We start from the raw sequence: 21,894 nt of genomic DNA on the forward strand, positions 1-21,894 counted from the left end.
ATGCCAGCCTCCCTTTCCTCGTCCCCCAAGACAAAACGGGGAAATGAGGAAGCTGCAGGGACACACACCGTCTTCTCCCTCCCCCATTCCTCCTCCTTCCCTTCTTCCCTCATCCCCTTCCTCCTCCTTCCCTCCTCCCCTTCTCCTCCTCCTTCCCTCCTCTCCCCCCTTCTCCTCCTCCTTCCCTCCTCTCCCCCCTTCTCCTCCTCCTTCCCTCTTCTCCCCCTTCTCCTCCTCCTTCCCTCCTCTCCCCCTTCTCCTCCTCCTTCCCTCCTCTCCCCCTTCTCCTCCTCCTTCCCTCCAATCCCCCTTCTCCTCCTCCTTCCCTCCTCTCCCCCTTCTCCTCCTCCTTCCCTCCTCTCCCCCTTCCCCTCCTCCTTCCCTCTTCTCCCCCTTCTCCTCCTCCTCCTTCCCTCCTCTTCCACTTCTCCTCCTCCTTCCCTCTTCTTCCCCTTCTCCTCCTCCTTCCCTCTTCTCCCTCTTCTCCTCCTCCTTCCCTCCTCTCCCCCTTCTCCTCCTCCTTCCCTCCTCTCCCCCTTCTCCTCCTCCTTCCCTCCTCTCCCCCTTCTCCTCCTCCTTCCCTCCTCTCCCCCTTCTCCCCCTCCTTCCCTCCCTACCTCTTCCTCCTTCTCCTCCTTCTTCCTTCCCTCCCCTTTCTTCCTCTCCTCCTCCTCCCCTCCCTCCCTCCCTCCTTGCCCACCCCGGGAGAGGCCCAGGCCCTCTGGCTGCCATTCTTCTTCTTCTTCTTCTTCTTCTTATTATTATTATTATTAACAGTTGTATTTATCGAGTGCTTACGGTGTGCAAAGCCTGTACTAAGCCCTTGGGAGGGTACAATATAACATCAGACACATTCTCTGCCCACAATTAGCTCACAATGCACACCTCATCTTGGCCGCTATCCAGAAGCGAATTCAGTACCTGTTCTCCCTCTTACCATGTGAGCCCCACATAGGACCTGATGATTTTGTAACTACCACAGGACTTAGACCAGTGGTTGACAGATAGCAAGCACTTAACAAATACCACAATTATTATTATTATTTCCTAAGCTCTGGGGCAGACGCAAGCTAATCACGTTGGACATGGTCCGTATCATACAGGGGGCTCACAGTCTTAATCCCCGTTTTACAGATGAAGTAACTGAGGAACAAAGTGAGCTTGTATTTGCCCCAGAACATAGTACAGTGCCTGCCACATAGGAAGTGCTTAACAGATACCGTTAAAAAAAAAGTGATTTGCCCAAGGTGATACAGCAGACAAGTGGCAGAGTTGGGATTAGATCTGAGGTCTTTGTGACTCCCAGGCTCAAGGTCTATCTAGTAGGCCATGCTGCTTTCCCCCAACTTTTAAAATTAAGATTTCTGCTGGGCCTGTCCACCTCGTGGAATACCCCAGATGGCTCTTCAGTCACAACCTCTCACCTGGATGGCTCGGTCCCAGCAGGAAGAACCCAGGTCTCCTGATTCCCAGCCACACAGTTCCCCAATGCACAATAGAAACCCTGACTTTCCCTCCCCATTTTTCTAGTGAAGTAACTGGTTTTCCCTTGTATTTATCATTTTGGCTACTTGCTATTTGTCTTCATCTCCAGGGGACAGTCAGTCAGTCAATCATATTCATTGAGGATTTACTGAGTGCAGAGCACCATACGAAGCACTTGGGAGAGTAGAATATAACAATAAACAGACAGTCCCAGCCCACAGCGAGCTTACAGTCTAGGTGGGGGAAGACAGACTTTAGTATAAATAAATAAATTAAGGATTTGCACATAAGTGGTGTGGGGCTGGGAGTGGGGATGGATAAAGGCAGCAAGCCAGGGCGATGCAGAAGGGAGTGGAAGAAGAGGAAAGGAGGGCTCAGTCAGGGTAGGCCTCCGGGAGGAGATGTGCCTTCAAAAAGGCTTTGAAGGTGGGGAGAGTAATTGTATGTCGGATATGAGGAGGGAGGGTATTCCAGGCCAGAGGCAGGAGGCGGGTGAGAGGTCTGCAGCGAAATAGACGGGATTGAGGTATATCCCACCAAGGACAAAGTACATGTGTTCTGGATTATGTGTCTCCCTCCTTACAAAACCTTAGAATAATTCCAGGCAAGGCCCAGGGGTGGTGAGAGGGGCAGTTTTCAGAGGATGGGAGAGAGCATTTGCCACAAAATGCAGGAGCAAGCATTTAATAAATTCCCCCGTTATTAAGTGCAGTTAATGCTCATGGAATGACCGAATGGGTGGGTGAATGGATGGATGGATAGCGGTGTTTACTATTTGGTTCTTAATGACTTTCTCAGTCACATGTGATAATTCTCTGCAGGTAACCCCACAGTTAACTACAAAATCATTACTGTGAATCAGTTCAAATTTTTACTAGCCAAAACAGGTGAATCCATGTTTAAAAATTCTTCAGAAAAATTAAAGCAAAGAGAGTGCCAAGTGGATGGTGAAATCTACCTGGGCCCCAGGTAGCTAGTAAGAGGGAGGTATGAGGGACAGGAGGCAGGGTGGTCTAGTGGAAAGAGCACAGGACTGAGAGGGTGAGAGAGTGTGGCTAGCTCCGTGCAAACTATCACCACTACTGCAAAAGCAACTGAAGCCTAGGGGCTTCCAGCAGAGAAATGTGCTTAGTACAGTGCTCTGCACACAGTAAGTGCTCAGTAAATATGATTGGATGAATGAATCCCCTGTGAAATGTCTATGGTGCAGCCTGAAATGTAGCTCTCATATTGTCATTTTCAGAGCCATACACACAAACACATTCTCTCTCACACCCTGCCCACCCACCCTCCCGCAATTGGTGGAAATTCACCATCAAATTCTCAGTTAACCCCTGATTCCTTTAATTTTCCCTTATGGGTCCCATGTAGTTTGCTGCCCTTTGCCTGATGCCTTATCAGATTCTCTATTCTTTTTTAAGTGTGTAAACAAAAGGCGGTGCATTAATAAGGGTCTCATCAGGGGAGAGTATCTTAGAGGTGTTTCCTCATGACTCCTGCATATCATCCTACTGTTATTACATCCCCATCCCATGTCAGCCTTTTAAGTAATGTCACCATATCACTAATATTCCATTTCCGGTCAGTTATAACCTCCATCCTCTCACCCACCGCTGCCTTGGACTCTTTCCACTGTCTCCATTTTGTGTCTTGGGTATTTTAATAGTAATAATAATGGTATTTTGTATATTATTTTTATAATGACATTTATTAAGCACTTACTATGTGCAAAGCACTGTTCTAAGTGCCGGGGAAGTTACAAGGTGATCAGGTTGTCCCACGGGAGACTCACAGTCTTCATCCCCATTTTACAGATGAGGGAACTGAGGCCCAGAGAAAGTAAGTGACTTGTCCAAAGTCACACAGCTGACAATTGGCAGAGCTGGGATTTGAACCCACGACCAAAGCCCGGGCTCTTTCCACTGAGCCACACTTCTTCTCATAAACACTTACTATGTGCCAAGCACTGTTCTAAACCTTTGTATTTCATTATTTACTAGTCATTTGTTATTACTCATGGAAGACCTTGACTTTACTTTGTAAGTTTCCTTTGAATTTCATTCCTTTTTTCCCAAATGTTGCCATCCCCACCTAATTTAGAGAGACATGTGATTCCTTCATTTCTCACGTCTCAATGTACTTGTGTAAAAATAATCGTAATAATAATGGTGGCATTTATTAACTTTCTGTGTGCTGTGCAGTTGGGTAAAAACAAGCTTATGAGGTCAGACATAGTCCCTGTCTCACACACGGCTCATAATCTACCTTACCCCCATTGTACAGAGGAGGAAACTGAAGTCACACACACGGCTCATAATCTACCTTACCCCCATTTTACAGAGGAGGAAACTGAAGTCACGCAGTAGACATGTGGCAGAACTGGGATTAGAACTCAGGTCTTCTGATTCCCAGGCCTGTGATCTTTCCACTAGGCCACACTACTTCTCTAGTAGGGCCTTTAACTAGTTAATACCACCATTATCATTGCTTCTTGGTTTCTCAAAAGCTTGGGCAGGTGTCATAATAAACTCCACTGACACAAATACCTAGGGCAGAAGAGTGTGTTTGGTTGTGCCATCCCTGCTACCTATAATTTTTGCATGTTTTGCTTCATCTATTTCTTCATGACCACAGAGAATGAATCAATAACTGCAAATCTGATGTCATATGAGGTTCAGCTGTGAAACGTGATTCTTTAAACAGATGCAGTCCTCTAGAGAGCAAGATTTATTTTCTAGCCCTAAAATGAGGGTCTGGATTTCATTCCACATAACTGGAGACAATGCTCAATTGCTTTGAAGCAGCACAGAGGCTGAGAATTCAAACAAAGGACAAAGTGAGTGGGGACTGAAACTGCGCCATAGACAGCACTGTGTTCCCATCTTGTGGCCAAGGGGATTTTGAAAAATCAGTGACTATGAGTTGAAGTTAAAACAGATACTTTCTCGTAGGACAGAATCACCCTCCACAAAACATAGAAAACTCTAGAAACGCGGTCCTTTTTTCTATTCAGACAACGACTCTACACCTAGCTAATGATTATGTTCCTGTTCTCAATCATAGAAGTATACAACTTGGATTTTAACATCGGTTTTGCCTTTTCCCACTGGGTGACCTTGGACAAGTCACTGAACTTCTTGGTGCCTGTTTCCTCACCTGAAATGGGAATTAAAAATCTCTTCTCTCTTCTTAGACTGCGAGCATGTAAGAGGTATGGGCTTGCATCTGGCCTGAATATCTTGTATCTGCCCCCTTGCTTTCACAGTGCTTGGCACATAGTAAGCACTTAACAAATACCCCAATTATTATTTTATGAACTGAAAATGGTGGCTATATTTTGATGCTGTAAACGAGCAATCTCCGATTGAGTAGGATGGAAATTTGGATTAGAAATTATATAGTCACCTTAAATTATTTGGATTTAAAGCAATATCTGGGAGTCCTTCTCTAATCCCCATTCCTAAAGCTACTAATCATTCATTGGTTTTGTATAGCACTTTTATTCCCAACATTCCAGTGTTGGACTCACCACATCCTGTGAAGTAGATATAGTAGTCCTATATTTCAGCTGAGGCAACTGAGTCCCAGAGAGGTTAAATGACCAGCCCAAGGTCACACAGCAAGCAAGTGACGGAGGTAGGACTAGAACCTGGGACTCCAAGTACCCAGACTAGTGTTTTTTCCCCTATAATATAACGCCAATATTAATTTACTGTCCAAGGCTTCCGGTCATGAAGCTCAGCTCTACAGGAGTGAAACTTATGTTTTCATCTTGCATTCCAAGAAAATCTGGAACCTTTATTTGTATCTCAGCTTGATTCCTTCCTCTTAAGTATAGTGAGTGGAAAATATTTTCGTACTGCACTTTAATGTGGTATGTTGATTTTTCACTTGGTTTTTGAAACTCTGGGCTCCTTTGGGTACTGATTGTTTACACAGAAATTAAGTGCTTGGAGGAAATAAGCATGGTGAGACAAAGGAAGAAAATAAATAAATAAACAATAACAAAGCAAATGTTTGGCTTTTTGTGGTAGAAGCTGTCCCCAGATGCTGAGGTATTATGCATTCTCTTTTCCTTCCCTAATCATCGGCTCACCTAAATAATGGCATTAGCAGTAAGAGAAGCAGTGTGGCTCAGTGGAAAGAGCACGGGCTTTGGAGTCAGAGGTCATGGGTTCAAATCCCAGCTCCGCCAATTGTCAGCTGTGTGACTTTGGGCAAGTCACTTAACTTCTCTGGGCCTCAGTTCCCTCATCTGTAAAATGGGGATTAAGACTGTGAGCCCCCTGTGAGACAACCTGATCACCTTGTACCTCCCCAGCGCTTAGAACAGTGCTCTGCACATAGTAAGTGCTTAATAAATGCCATTATTTATTTATTTATTTATTTTTTAATTGCAATTAGGCAGAGAGTATAGCTGCTGGATCTGAAGCTATTTGCCAATGTGGGTCTAGTAACTATGGTATTTATTGAGTGACCATTGGGTCCAGGGCACTGTAATGAGTGCTTGGGAGCGTTCAGGAGGAGCTCGGAACTGTTCCCTGCCCTTGAGAAGCTTCCACTCAAACCAGGGAGACAGACATAAAAATATTCATACCAACAGTGGAATCAGAATAAAAATTTAAGTGTACTCTCTTACACTTGCTATCTAGGGGGAGAAATTCAAAGGCAAGGCTGCTTTTTTGCAGATTCCTGGAAGGGAAGAGCAGTTTGCATCCCAGTCTCGTCACCATTCCCGTAAATGTGTGGGCAAGGGAATTCCAGAGAGGGTCTGGAATGTATTGCATTACCAAGTCTCCTTCCGCTTGACTGACGAATCATTTCTGGGGATCAGAGTCCAGCACTGAGACACCACATCCAGGGGTCTTTGGTTTCGGCCACTTGTGAAACTTGGCCTGTGCAAACTGTGACCGCCCGTGGGCTGACCTTTGTTTGTAAAGCTGGAAGGCTGGAACAGAGCTCGTGGCCTACTGCTTGGGCAGGGATTTGCCTGAGGCTGGTTCGCCACTGGAAATCAGAGAATGAATCAATATTGTTATATTATATTTTCCCAAGCGCTTAGTACAGTGCTCTGCACACAGTATGGGCTCAATGTATACGATTGACTGCTCTGTGCTCTTCTGCACTGCTTTGCACTGCTCTTTAGTAATAATAATGATGATGAGGATGGTGTTTGTTAAGCGCTTACTATGTGCCAGGCACTGTACCAGACACTGGGGTGGATACAATCAGTCCTGTCTGGAACTGGTATCCCAACCACTGAAGGATGAAGAAATCAGGAAGAATCTGTCAATCAGTACTATTTATTGAGGTCCTCTCCGTGCTGGGCAAGTTCTGTGGGCAGGGCACTGTATTGCGTGCCGAGTGAAGAGCCTTGTGTACTGCGTGCCGTAATCAAACAATCAATACCACTCATTGAGCACCTACTGTTGGCAGAGCACTGTATTGGACTCCTATTGTGTACAGCACTCTGTATGGGTGCTGGGGGTGGTAGTGTGTAAGAGAAGCAGCGTGGCTTCGTTGAAAGAGGACAGGCCTGGGATTCAGAAGGTCATGGGTTCTAATCCCGGCTCTGCCACTTGTCTGCTGTGTGACCGTGGGGAGGAGGGGGGATGGTAGAGTGAGCGTAAAAACACATAGGAAACAAGGGATGACAACATTAAAGAGAGCAAAATAATTTCCTCTAAATACCCAGTGGGGCCAACTGACTTGTTATTTATACAACGCAATAGAAATGCAATAAAAACCAAGAAGGGAAGGAGGGGAGAGGAGGAAAGGCAGTAACTGGCAGGTGTCCAGACCTGTAATTCAAGTGCCAAGTTTTTGTGACTTGTTTGAAAGGGCCGAAAACTTGCTAGAATGTTCAGATGGAATTTGCCAGTAGAGGGAGGGGAGTCAACCAGACAGTCAGTCCTATTTATTGAGCGCTTACTGTGTGCAGAGCACTGTACTCAGCACTTGGGAGAATATCATTCAACAACAGTAAGCGCTTAATAATAGTTATGATATTTGTTAAGCGCTTACTACACGCCAAGCGTTGTTCTAAGAGCTGGAAAGATGCAAGGTAGTCAGGTTGTCCCACCTGGGGCTCATAGTCTTAATCCCCATTTTATAGATGAGGTAACAGGCTCAGAGAAGTTAAATGACTTGCTCAAGGTCACACAACAGACAAGTGCGGAGCCGGGACTAGAACCCACGGCCTCTGACTCTCAAGCCCGTGCTCTTTCCACTAGGCCGTGCTGCTTCTCAGCAAGTACCATCATTAACAATAAGGGGTCTGAGCAACAAGCCCACGAGGGACTCCTGGATTTTCATCCACCTCGGGTTTCCTGGCCTGCAAGCGCTGGTGGTTTTCTCAGCCCTCGCTCTCTCAGGAAAAATGGAAAGGCCAAAATAGGATTCCAGAGGAATTGTCTGCTGGGGCCCGAGTTGTCACACTGGATTCTGAGATACCGTGAAATGTTCTAAACGTATATCCTAGCTGGGTTCGCACGGGCCTGCAAGGGTTCAATCAATCAATGGTATTTATTGAGTGCTTACTATGTGCAGAGCACTCTACTAAGAGCTTGGGAGAGTCCAGTACAACGGAGTTAGCAGACACATTCCCTGCCCACAGCAAGCTTACAGTCATCTGGGGGTCTGTGGGAATCAGAACCAGACTCAGTAGTCTGGGTTCCCAGTTTCTCACTCCATCCACCAGACAAGTCCACGCCACACCAAAAACAAAGCAGAAACCCAGAGCTAAGAGCAAATTGGTAACCCAGGAATGTCTCCTAGTTCAGATAAAATCTTTCACTCCAAGTTGTTATTGGCTTAGAGACTATCTTGTCGGTTTTGAGTGGAAACAAAAGCCGGGAATTGGGAGGAGAGAGAGAAATCAAGAAATCTGGGCAAGACAGGAAAACTGCTCAGCTGTGTTTTGCAACTGGATGAAGACTTCAGTCAATCGTATCTGTTAACCTACTGTGTGCAGAGCGCTTAAGTCCCGAGCCTTTAAGGAGAGTTAATAGGCCCTCAAGGAGCTTACCATCTCGTGTGTGCAGAGCAATGTTCTAAGCCCTTGGGAGAGTACAATAGCATTAGCAAACATGATCCCTGCCCTCCAGGAAATTATAAACAAGTGAAGGAGACAGACATTGACATCAATTAAAGACATGAGGAAAATATACAGTACTAACATTTGGACATAAGGGAGGCCTTCCCAGACTGAGCCCCCTCCTTCCTCCCCCCCACAGCACCTGTATATATGTTTGTACAGATTTATTACTCTATTTTACTTGTACATATTTACTATTCTATTTATTTGATTCTGTTAATATGTTTTGTTTTGTTGTCTGTCTCCCGCCTTCTAGACTGTGAGCCCCCTCTTGGGTAGGGACTGTCTCTATATGTTGCCAACTTGTACTTCCCAAGCACTTAGTACAGTGCTCTGCACACAGTGAGCGCTCAATAAATACGACTGAATGCGTGAATGAACGTGAGGGCTACAGAGATGGCTTAAAGATGTGAAGGAAGTTTTGAAGAAAGACTTGGAAAATGAAGCTCTTGAGTTGTAGGTGTAGAAATCACAGTGAATGTTATAATTAGAAAAATAAGTGGAGTTACACCTCTGTTTTGATCCATCAATAAATACTATTCATTGAGTACCTACTATGTGCACAGCTGTGTACCAAGTCCTTGGGAGAGAACAATTGAGTTAATAGACATTATATCCAACATTAAGGAGTTTAGTCTAGTGGAAGAGACAAACACTAAAATTAATTTAATATTTTGTACACAAGTGCTCTGAGGGATATGTGTGTGTGTGTGTGTGTGTGTGTGTGCGCTTAGGCAATATTGATGTGACAATGGAGGGCAATTAGGATGGGGAGGTGAGAGGTGAATCAGGGAAGACTTCCTGGAGGAGATGGGATTTCAGAAACACTCTATAAATGGGCAGAGCAGCAGTCTGCTAGATGTGAAAGGGGTGGGATGTCCAACTTGGAGACCAAAGAGGTTAAAGGACTGGCCCAAGATCAAGCAGCAGGCTTGGGATTAGAACCCAGGTCTCCTGACTCCTAAATCCAATTCATATGTGTAGTAGTAATCATGTTTCTCAAGCCCTTACTGTGTGCGGAGCACCGTACTAAGCACTGGAAAAGAATACAAAGGTGGGAATTAGATACGGTTCCTATCCCTTAGAGTCTCCATTTCAGTTTGGGGCCTCAGTCTGATTCCCAAGGTGACTGATCAATTAATATTTATGGAGGGCTTCATAAAAAAAAATAATTGTGGCATTTATTAAGCACTTACTGTGTGCCAGGCACTGAGAAGCAGCCTGGCTTAGTGGAAAGAGCACGGGCTTGGGAGTCAGAGGTCATGGGTTCTTATCCCACCTCTACCACTTGTCAGCTGTGTGGCTTTGGGCAAGTCACTTAACTTCTCCGTGCCTCAGTTACCTCATCTGTAAAATGGGGATGAAGCCTGTGAGCCTCATGTGGGACAACCCGATTACCTTGAATCTACCCCAGTGCTTTGAACAATGCTTGGCACATAGTAAGTGCTTAACAAATACCATCATCATCATCATCATCACTTAGAACAGTGCTTGGCACATAGTACGTGCTTAACAAATGCCATCACTGTTATTATTATTATTATTAGTAGTAGTAGTATTATTACTAAGTGCTGGAGTGAATTCAAGCAAATCGGGTTGGACATAGTCCTTGTCCCACATGGGGCTCACACTTTTCATACCCATTTTAGAGATGAGGTAACCTAGACCCAAAGAAGCAAAATGCCTTGTCCAAGGTCACACAGCAGACAAGTGGCAGAGCTGGGATTAGAACCCAGGTCCTTCTGAGTCCCAAGCCTGTACTCTATCCACTAGGCCGTGCTTCACAGACAGACTCAGTGGAAAGAGCACAGATTTTGGAGTCAGAGGTCAAGAGTTCTAATCCCGACTCCACCGCTTGTCAGCTGTGTGACTTTGGGCAAGTCACTTCACTTCTCTGGGCCTCAGTTACCTCATCTGTAAAATGGGGATCAAGACTGTGAGCCCAACGTGGGACAACCTGAATACCTTGTATCCCCCCAGCGCTTAGAACAGTGCTTGGCTCGTAGTAAGGGCTTAACAAATGTCATTATTATTATTATTACTTGATCCCCTTGATGCAGAGGAGTTTAACTATGAATGCACGAAGGTACCCACAGCAATGGACATTTCGGAATATACGTGAACAAATAAGCTCCGTCGCGTTCCACGTTCTTTTAACCAGGCTTCTTATGGCTCACAGAATGGAAATAAATGAACGTGTGGGGTCAAAGTTAATGGCAATGCTGACAGATGCTGAACCAATGATATTAGAAAATAGGTTTCCTCCAGCTGTCCTGTAAGTTTTTGCTTGGTTAGCTGCTTTCTCATCCGAGCCGCCTGATGTGGAGAGTTGAGAAGCGCTGGCTCCTGATTTCTTCTCCTGTCGAATACCATGATTTAGGGAGTGAAATCGCCCTCTCCACTGAAGCTGGAGGTCTCACGCCTGACCCCAGGGCTCCTGGAGGAGGAGGAGGAGGGTGGTGAGAAAGGGCACCACGAGCAAAACTGGGTAAATCAGAGGCAAATATAGCCATCCTTTTCTCCAGATAGTATAGTGGCAGGAAGTGGGATGGGGGGAAAAACATTCAATGAGATGATTGAGTCGAGGGAAACGGGGGAAGAGTTAGTAACTCAGTAGCAAGCAGACACTTGGGGCATGTGTTAAGTGCTTACTATGTGTCAAGGCCTGTGTTTGGTGCTGGGGTAGATAAAATACAATCAAATTGGGCACGGTCCCTGTCCCTCACGGGGCTCCCGCTCTAAGAGGGATGGAGTACAGGTATTTAATTTTCATTTTAATGCTGTGGAAATCTAGGCCCAGAGAAGTTAAGTGACTTTCCCAAGGACATACAGCAGGCAAGCGGTAGAGGTGGGATTAGAAATCAGGTCTCCTGACTCCCAGTTTCTCTGCCTTAGAGTTACTCTATTTCTACATTGGCTAGCATCCCTTCAGTTTACCTAGAAGCACAGTTGAGCTTGTTTCAGGCAGGGGAAAACCTCACCTCTCCATTCCTGTACCATATGACATTATCAGGTTCACTATACAATGCTGCGTCATGACATCATAAGCATTGTTTTGCTTACGACGCTGCTGGCAGCTTCGTTTTGTTCTCCCTCCTACTTCGACCATGAGCCCTCCTATGGAATAGGGACTGTGTTAATTTGTCTTAATGAATTAATTTGTCTCTCCCCTGGTGTTTAGAACAGTGCTTGGCACAGTGTAAGCCCTTAAATAAATACCACAATTATTACTGTTTTTTTGTATCACTATAACAATAATAATAAGAAGAAGAGTGAGCATGAGGCTGGGAATCAGGGGTCCCTGCTCAGCCACTGGTCTGTGTGTGTCCTTGGCCAAGTCACTTAACCTCTCTGAGCCTCAGTTTCCTCATTTATAAAATGAGTGTAAGGTAGGTGGTGAGCTCCACGTGGGACAGAGACTGTATCCACTCTCATAAAGCCCCAGGCTTAGCCCATGGCAAGGACTTAATAAAAACGACAATGATTATGCCCAACCGAGTCCACCACCGGACCCCTCTCCCCTCTCTCCAGGGTCATGAGTTCCCCTTCAGCCACAGCTGCCCCCTTTCCCGGGCACCCTAAGGAGACCACCTCTCTCACCAACCATCTGGAGCCAGCCCTGACCAATGGGCCGGGTCTCCCGTCCTCTCTTGCTCCGGTCACTCGCTGAGCTGGGACACTGGACGCCTCCAGGCTTGGGTGGACCCCAATGCCCATTTCCTGTTGCCTTGACGTAAGTAAACATGTTGGCGACGCTAAGGTGAAGGCCCTGGCTTGGAGCCGGGGGAGGACTTGAAAAATCCAACTGAGGGAAGAAAGCCCTGCCTGGAATCTCATCTCCCCATTGTCCGAGATGGTCAGCCCATTCCGTTTAGATCTTCATTCACATTTCTGTTTCTCACTGTGCACACCCCTGGGGGCCATCAAAGACTTTGAAATGGATGAAGTGCTATTTCCAAGCACTTCCTTGAGATGGTGATATTATTCGGAACACGTAGACATGAAGCACAATGTACTGTGGAAATGGCTTTTCCTGCTAAAACAATCGCTCCAGCCCTATCCATTCTTCGTATTGAGCATTTGACAGACTATTTACATAGAAAATATATATTATTGGGATTCAGGACAATGCTCGCTTCGGGCTATAGAAAGCGTGTCTGGGTCTGTCTCCCTGGAGCTGGGGACAGAGCGGAGACTCTGATATCTCAATGGGAATCTGTTCCTGCAGATCAACAAAAATGGCATTTCCAAAGAATGCTACAATAGCCGTGGAGGTCCTCGGTCCTGGTCCAGACCTTCCAACTCCGGCTGTAACGTTGGGGTGATTACTGGCCATGCCAGGATTGAAATTTGACAGGAAGGGAACAGGCAGAATTAACAATCTCCGGACTTTGGAAGTGACCAAACAAGTGCTCTCAGCATCCCCGTTCTGGCTCAGATATTTTGCTTCGAGTAGGGATTCAATATTGTGGAAGATAGGATGGAGGCAGCATGGTCTGGAGGGAAGAACTTAGCCAAGTTGCTTAACTTCTCTGTGTCTCAATTACTACATTTGTAAAATGGGGATTAAGACTCAGAGCCCGATGTGGAGCAGGCAGTGTCCTACCTGATTATCCGGGAGCTACCCCAGCACTTAGTACAGTACCTGGCTTATAGTAAGTGTTTAACCAATACCATAAAAAATAAGGACTAGATGTGGCCTTTGGGTTGATTTGATTTGGAGTGTTATAGCATTAACTGTGATATTTGTTAAGTGCTTACTGGGTGCTAAGCATTATACTAAGCAGCGTTGAGAAGCAGAGTGGCCCAGTGGAAAGAGCCTGGGATTGGGAGTCAGAGGTCATGGGTTCAAATCCCAGCTCTGCCACTTGTCAGATGTGTGACTTTGGGTAAGTCACTTGACTTCTCTGAGACTCAGTTGCCTCATCTGTAAAATGGGGATTAAGACTGTGAGACCCACGTGGGACAACCTGATCACCTTGTATCCCCCCAGCGCTTAGAATAGTGCCTTGCATGTAGTAAGTGTTTAACAAATGCCATCATTATTATTATTACTACGTGCTGGGAGACAGAGGGTAATCAGGTCAGACCGAGTCCCTGTCCCACATAGGGCTCCAGCCTAAGGGGGAAGGAGGACAGGTACTGAATCCCCGTTTGACAGATGGAGAGACTGAGGAACAAAGAAGTTAAATGACTTGCCCAAGTCACACAGCAGGAAAAAGATGGAGCTGAGATTAGAACCCAGGTCCTCTGACTCCAAGCCGGTGCCCCTTCCCCCAGGCCACACTGCGTCTCAACAGGCAAGGAGGAGAGAGTGCAAGCCACCAGTCCTAGAATCAACTCCTCCAAGCTAGTTCTCAGTCCCGAAATGTCAGGCCCTGATGCTAACCCATTGTTTTTTTGGCTGGAGACACCATTTGGCACTCTGATGCTGAAGAACTGATTATTCTCAGCTAATCCACAAACCCTCTTAATGGCTGTGAGATAGCGCCTCTTAAGATTCCACTTGGCTTTTGGATTCGGTTATTCTCCCATTTTATCTCTGTGGCAGTCTTCCCCAGGGAGTACCGGGGACTTAGAAAAAGGATTGGACCTACTGAAAAGGAAATCAGTGTTCCCTTCTCATTTATGTTTTCCTCACTGTATTTGTACAGTGTTTGTGTACGATGGTTAAGTTAGGCTTTGAAGATGCAACCTCAGACAAACCATGGTTAAAGATAAATCTGTTCTCAAGAATCCTAAAGATTCAGCCTAATTTGTATTAGGCTTTCTTTTTATCACCATATTTCTAGTAAATTGATAAATCACCCAACATTTATCCAGCCCACACTGTTTGCGAGGTAGTGTTTCAGAAACATGTGCCTAGTTACTGTAGTTTTTAGCCTGGACACCAAAGGAATGCATCTCTCAAAATAAATGAAATGTTTTGTTGCCTATAGACATGGGTGGAAAATGAATTCAAAACCTCTTTGATAAATCATCTTTCGGGCACAATTATTTTCATTTGGAGAAGGGAAAGAATTGGAAATTCTCTAGAACCTACTGGATAATATGACTTGAATTTCTATCTAACTTTCACCTTTTGCATCACATACCTTAGTTTTCCTGACCGCATCCCTTTGAGGTAGCAGGGAGGTGGGTGTCTTGTCCCCATTTTACAGGTGAGGAAGCAGAAGCTCAGCAAGGTTAGGTAACTTGCCCGTGGTCACACAGCAGGCCGGAGGCAGGGCTGGGACCAGAACTCTGGTCTTCTGACTCCCGGTCCTGTTCTCTTTCCGCTAGACCCAGCTGCCTCCAGGATGGAATTTTCCTGGATTAAGAAATGTGGAATGTATGGACAACCGGAGGAAACAGGAATCTTCAGTTTCCCTGCCCAACCGCCAAGAAAGCACTTATGTACAGATGTATTACTTCCTCCTATCTACAATTTACTTTAGTGTCTGTCTCCCCTGCAAGACCACCAGCTCTTTGAGGGCAGGGATCATGTCTAATATTTCTAGTGTCCTATCCCAAGTGCTTAGTGCAGCCTCCCTGTAGGCACTCAGTATATTCTATCGATTGATTTCAAGAGAATGGAATAGTACTAATCACAAATATTATGGGAAGCTGCGTGACCTAGTTGAAAGAGCATGGGTTGGGGAGTTAGAGGACCTGGGTTCCTCCACTTTTCTGCGGTGTGACCTTGGGCAAGTCACTTCACTTCTTGGTTCCTCAGTTTCCTCATCTGTAAAATCAGAATGGAATCCTATTCCCTCCTTTTTAGACTGTGAGCCCCACGTGGGACAGGGACCGTGTCTGACCTAATTGTATCAACTCCAAAGCTTAGGAGAGTGTTTAGCACATAGCACTTGACAACTATAAGAATAACAACAACAGTGACTTTGGACAAGTCACTTCACTTCTCTGGGTCTCAGTTCCCTCATCTGTAAAATGGGGATTAAGACTGTGAGCCCCCCGGGGGACAACCTGATCACCTTGTAACCTCCCCAGTGCTTAGAACAGTGCTTTGCACATAGTAAGTGCTTAATAAATGCCATCCCCATTATTATTAACAATGCTGCAATGGTGTGCATCCCACAAAACATTGATCTGTGCCCAAGTGCGTGGTCCATGCCACACCAATGGAACAAAATGAAACCTTTTCTCCATTTTCCCACCCACTCCCCAAACCGACCACCATCTGGGTAACAGAAGTTCCGGAATAAAAAATGACACTTCCATTATGTTTGCTAACTCAACATGAGAAAGTGCCACCCCCGGGAATCCTGGAGCCTCCAGGCACAGCCCTATGCCTTCACCTCTGTGCAACACTTTAGGGGAGAGGCAAGGAAGTGGGTGTCCCTTATTCTCCTTCTGATTTTCTAAAGCCCTCAATCTCCTTGCCACCTCATACTTCACCTCACTGCTCTCTTACTACAACCCAGCCTGCACACTTTGCTCCTCTAACTCTAATCTTTTCACCGTCCCTCTAGCTTGGAATGTTCTCCCTCCTCATAGCCAATAGACAATTAGTCTCCTCCACTTCAAAGAAGGAGCATCTCCTCCAAGAGGCCTTCCCTAACTAAGTCCTCCTTTCCTCTTCTCCCTTCTGCATTGCCATGATTTGCCCCCCACCCGGCCCCCAGCACTTATGTCCATGTCTGTAATTTATTTATATTAATGTCTGTCTCCCTCTCTAGACTGTAAGCTCATTGTGGGCAGAGAAAGTGACTGTTTATTGTTATATGTACTCTCCCGAATGCCTAATACAGTTCTCTGCACACAGTAAGTGCTCAATAGCACTTAGTACAGTGCTCTGCACACAGTAAGTGCTCAATAGCACGTAGTACAGTGCTCTGCACACAGTAAATGCTCAATAAATATGATAAATATGACTGACTAATTCTGCCTGGACAGGTCACCTAGGTGCTTAGAATTTTGGTTTATCCAGCTTTCATGGAGTTTCTTATCAGAGACAAGAGAGGAGACTCCAGGTGGAGGAATTAACAGTAGCAGCCTCAACATCATCATCATCAATCGTATTTATTGAGCACTTACTGTGTGCAGAGCACTGTACTAAGCGCTTGGGAAGTACAAGTTGGCAACATATAGAGACAGTCCCTACCCAACAGTGGGCTCCTCTGTGTACCTTGCCCATGTGTTCCCACCGGGGTCTGGAGTGCAATAAGCAGGCAGGAGGGCAGGGGGTAGCCCCTGGCAAAGGGTATGCAGAGGGCTTTGATGGTCCACGTGAGTGCAACACAGGGCAAGCACTGGCCAGCGGTAGCCACCCCAGTCCTCGCTGCCCACTGTAGCTGGTTATATTTCAGGGTTCCTGCTGGGCACGTCCATCTGACAGAATGCCCCGGAGGTGGTTCTTTATTCATCTCTATATATCAATTAATCAATCGTTTGCATTTATTGAGCACTTACCCTTTGCAGAGTACTATACTAAGCGTGGGAAAGTGCATTCATTCATTCAATTGTATTTATTGAGCATTTATTGTGTGCAGAGCACTGTACTAAGCACTTGGGAAGTACAAGTTGGCAACATATAGAGATGGTCCCTGCCAGCTCATTGTGGGCAGGGAACGGGACTGTTTATTGCTATACTGATCTCTCCCGAGCGCTCAACACAGTGTTCTGCACACAGTAAGCGCTCGATAAATACAACTGACTGACTGATTCTGTTAGGACATTCCCTGCCCATCATGAGCCTACCAAGTCTGTTATATCAAACACTTAGTACAGTGCTCTGTGCACAATAAATGTTCAATAAATATGATTGAATGAATATCGTACTCTTCCAAGCACTTAGTACAGTGCTCTGCATATAGTAAGGGCTCAATAATATGATTGATTGATTGATTCACGGTGGTACGCTCCCAGCAGGCAGAGCTGAAATCAGAACTCAGGTCTTCTGATTCCTAGAATCTCCCTCACTCCCCTGGTTCCGCTGCTGGGATTTCTCCACTTTTGGAGGTGAAGGTCTTCGATCCAAACCTTGCTGATGGTCAGATGGAGGGCAGTGGAGGAGCTGTGTCCTTTTTGCTGTAGTCTGCCCTGGGAGGATGGGGAAGGTACAGGGGATGCATGCTTTTTCTGTTGGTTTGTTTTTTAACAGTATTTTATACACGCTTGCTATGTGCCAGGCATTGTAAGAAGAACTAGGGTTGATATAAATTCATGTCCCACATGAGATCCAAGTCTTAACCCCCATTTTACAGCTGAGGTAAATGAGGCACTGAGAAGTTAAGTGATTTGCCTAAGACTTCACAGCAGACAGGTGGTGGAGCCTGGATTAAACCCCACGTCCTTCAAACTCCCAGGCCTGTGCTCTAGTCGCTTCTCTGTCCTAAGAACTCAATGCAATAAGCTCCCGCTCGCCTAAAAGCTCCTTGCTGGCAGGTAGCTTATCTATCTTGGAGAAGCAGTGTGGCTCAGTGGAAAGAGCACGGGCTTTGGAGTCAGAGGTCAGGGGTTCAAATCCCAGCTCCACCAATGGTCAGCTGTGTGACTTTGGGCAAGTCACTTAACTTCTCTGGGCCTGTTACCTCACTTGTAAAATGGGGATTAAGACTGTGAGCCCCCCGTGGGACAACCTGATCACCTTGCAACCTCCCCAGCGCTTAGAACAGTGCTCTGCACATAGTAAGCGTTTAATAAATGCCATCATTATTATTGCCAACTCTTTTATTTTGTTCTCTGCCAAGCGCTTAGCCCAGTGTTGTGTTGAGAAGCAGTGTGGCTTAGAGGAAAGAACCCGGGTTTGGGAATCCGAAGTCGTGGTTCTAATCCCGACTCTGCCACTTCTCAGCTGTGTGACTCTGGGCAAGTCACTTAGCTTCTCTGTGCCTCAGTTCCCTCATCTGTAAAACGGGGATGAAGACCGTGAGCCCCACGTGGGACAACCTGATGAGCTTGTATCTCCCCCTGTGCTTAGAACAGAGCTTGGCACGGAGCAAGCGCTGCACAAATACCCTCCTTATTCTCTCTGTGGGTGCTTTGGATGCTGTTATCGACAAGTAGAGTGCAAAATAGGTTAACATGGTGTAAATCGGCTGCAGGGTTCTTGTACCCAGGGTGGTGATGCAGATAGGAAAAATGACTCGGAGACATGAGTTGAGGTAGAGCAGTAAAGAAGGAAAGTGGCTACCTGCCCGTTCACCTCCCGGGAGAGGTACGAGTGACAAGCAGCCCCGATCCCAATATCACTGTGTCTTTTATTGAGTTACAGCAACATGGGAGGGGGCATTTGGGAATTTCAGGAATTGGGACCGGCAGGATGTTACAAATTATCTTTGTTCTCCATTCCCACGCCTTGCATAGGGAGGTAATAGGGATGTAAATTCTTGTGCCCTATGGCCTTGCAATAGGTAATAGGGATGTAAATTCTCTTCGGATGGGTGTTACTTGTTGATGGCCTTGAAGGCATCTTTTACAGACTTGTTCTCTCAGCCTGCAGAAATGGAGGGTTACTGTCAGCATCCACAAAATGGAGTCAGTCATGTCAAGTCCGCTGCGGACAACAGACGCTGCTGAGGATGGTGTCCTCTCACTACAGTGCTCTGCGCACCGTAAGCGCTCAGCAAATAGCCCTGATTGATGGATTGATTCTGGCCTCCTTAGCCCAGCCTGGGGGACGGCTGCAGAGGGTCCGGAGGCCTGCTCCTTCATCCCTGTCGGGGGGTCAGGGGTCAGGGGGCTGCTGTGCCGAGTGGCCAGGGCCCGTGGGCGGAGGGGGCAGGGCCTGGCTGCGGGAGGAGGAGAAAACCTGAGCCAGAGGCGAGCAGGGGGAGGGAACAGGGGAGGAGGAGGGGCCCTGGACTGCCCAAGCGCTTTAAAGCGGACACTGCGGGGCTGGTCCTTTCTCCAGCCCGCCGGGGAGGTGCGGGGGCGGGGGGGGTTCGGTTGGCGACCACCCGGTGGGCATGACCTTGTCCCCCCATCGCCCCGGCCACTGACCGGCCTGCGGACACCGGGCTGGACCGGACCACCCTGGCCGTGCGGCCTTCGTCCCTCCGGGCAGCGGGAAGGTGAGGACCGGACTGCGGGGGGCAGCGGGAAAGTGTCCTGGGGAGACCCCAAGTCTGGGACTGGCTGGGGGGGATCCTTAGATTTGGCGTGAGCAGGCAGAGGCCTGAGGTTTGGGATGTGCAGGGGGGGGGGCGTGAGATTTGGGGTGCAGCGGGGGGGATCCCCGAGCTTTGGGGTGAACAGGGAGAGTCAAGAGATTTGGGGTGTGTCGAGGGAGACCCGAGCTTTGGGGTGTATAGGGAGGGTCACGAGATTTGGGGTGAATGGGGGGAGCCCAGAGCTTTGGGTGTGCAGGGGGACCCTCGAGATTTGGGGTGTATCGGAGGGAGACCCGAGCTTTGGGGTGTGCAGGGAGAGCCTCGAAATTTGGGACGTATCGGTGGGAGACCCGAGCTTTGGGGTGTGCAGGGAGAGCCATGAGATTTGGGGGGCGTGGGAGAAGTTCAGAGCTTTGGGATATGCAGAGGACCGCCCTGATCCCCAGACTGTGCAAGGAGAGCCCCGAGATTTGGGGTACATGGGAGAATCCCCAAGCTTTGGGGTATACAGAGGAGAGCCCTGAACCCTGGACTGCGCAGAGAGAGCCCCGAGATTTGGGGTGCGTGGGAGAATCCCCAAGCTTTGGGGTATATAGGGGCGAGCCCCGAACCTCGGACTGTGCAGAGAGAGCCCCGAGCTCTGGGGTGCCTGTGAGGACCTCTGAGCTTTGAGGTGTGCAGAAAGGCTCCCTGAGCCCTGGACTGTGCAGGGAGAGCCCCGAGATTTGGGGTGAATGGGGAGAGCTCTGAGCTTTGGGGTGTGCAGGGGTGAGCCCCGAGCCCCAGACTGTGCAGGGAGAGCCCCAAGATTTGGGGAGCATGGTGGGATCCCCAAGCTTTGGGGTGTACAGGGGTGAGCCCTGAGCCCCGTACTATGCAGGAAGAGCTTTGGGATGTGTGGAGGGAGCCCCGAGCTGTGGGGTGCATGGAGAGGGGGGAATCCCTGAGCTTTGGGGTGTGCAGGGGGGGAGGCTTGAGCTCTGGACTGTACAGGGAAAGCCCCAATTTTCAGGACGTGTAGGGGGAGTCCTCAGCTTTGCGGTGCGTGAGGGATATCCCAAGCTTTGGGGTGCACACGGGGAGCCCCAAGCTTCAGGATGCATGGCAAGGGGCGGCCCAGCCAGAAAGGGTCTGTGCCCACCCCCCAAAAGGGAAGTTGTTGGGGTCCACTGAGCTGGGGCTGGGCTGGGGCACAAAATGCCAAAATGTTCTGCTCCCCACTCCCCCAGTACTCTGGACACCAGGACATTTGGCACAGTGGGAGAGTGGGGGGCAAGGTGGACCCTTACTGTGGCTGAACTGGGACTGCTGGGCGGGAAGCAGTGGGGTGCGAGCATGCCGTGTGTGGGAGGACTGGAGTTTCTGGAGGTTTACTGGGGTGATTCTGCACCCCAATGCTTTTCGCTAGGGCTGGTGGGGCTCAGGGACTGGGATACTGCTGTCTTGGAGAGAGGATTCTGTCTGTCCTGGCCTACCCTCCTCCAGACATTCTGGTGGAGGGGGTCTGCACGCGTGCTTGCCTTCTTTAGAACGGTGGGGGACCACTGTACTGAGGACACACACATGCATTCATGCACACACACGTACGCAAGCATACCCATACACACATATATGCACATATGTAAAGTTCAGGAAGAACTCTAAGCTGGGCAGGGGTACCTCAACTATCGGGAGTCCAGGCAGAGGCTGAAAACCTGGCAGTAAGGCAAGGTTGCAGCAAGACAATAAGCAGGGATGCCCATCTTAGCTCACCCCCAGCCCCGGGCCCCATCCAGACGTCAAAAGGGCAGACGGAGGGCACAGGCCAACCCCAGATTGGGGTAAGGGAGTGTCACAGGTCAGGCTGCACAAACTCACTTGTCTGCAAGTAGACTGTGTAGAGTAGAGTGTGTTCCAGCACCCCTGGTTACTGTGTACTCTGCACACAGTAAGCGCTCAATAAATACGATTGATTGATGGTAGAGCCCTCAGCAGCACCTCCATCTCTGGAGGAGGAGGAGGATGGCTGTGGCCCCATGGGTGTCTCAGCGTCGGCCTGACACTCAGTGTCGGCCTGCTGGGCAACCCCTTGGCCCCTGATAAAGGGCAGTAGAGGCGCAGGGAGGGGCAGAGGCAGCTGAGGCCTTAAACAGTCCCCCTTCCTCCATGGCATCTAGGATGCGGAGCTGATCTTCAGGCCCAGAAGCCCGGCTGACGCGCTTGGACTCGAGCCTTGGGTCTGCTGCTAACCAGGGTCTTTCCCTCCCTGCCAAAAAGGGG

The 21,894-nt window shown here is 48.0% G+C and overlaps 1 protein-coding gene across 2 annotated transcripts in view; it reads left to right on the forward strand.

The window, feature by feature from the left end:
* TMEM100 (transmembrane protein 100) overlaps positions 1-21,894 on the forward strand; it is a 47,709-nt gene that overhangs the window by 19,143 nt on the left and 6,672 nt on the right. The window contains exon 1 of one of the 2 annotated variants that reach the window (XM_038757389.1): positions 19,451-19,596. The exons of the other annotated variant lie outside the window; for it this stretch is intronic. The gene's annotated coding sequence lies outside the window, so the exon portion shown is untranslated. Of the gene's footprint in view, positions 1-19,450; positions 19,597-21,894 lie in introns of those variants that run through there. 2 annotated transcript variants of the gene reach the window in all.

Source organism: Tachyglossus aculeatus, chromosome 15 (assembly GCF_015852505.1).
Source record: "Tachyglossus aculeatus isolate mTacAcu1 chromosome 15, mTacAcu1.pri, whole genome shotgun sequence".
Taxonomy (NCBI): domain Eukaryota; kingdom Metazoa; phylum Chordata; class Mammalia; order Monotremata; family Tachyglossidae; genus Tachyglossus; species Tachyglossus aculeatus.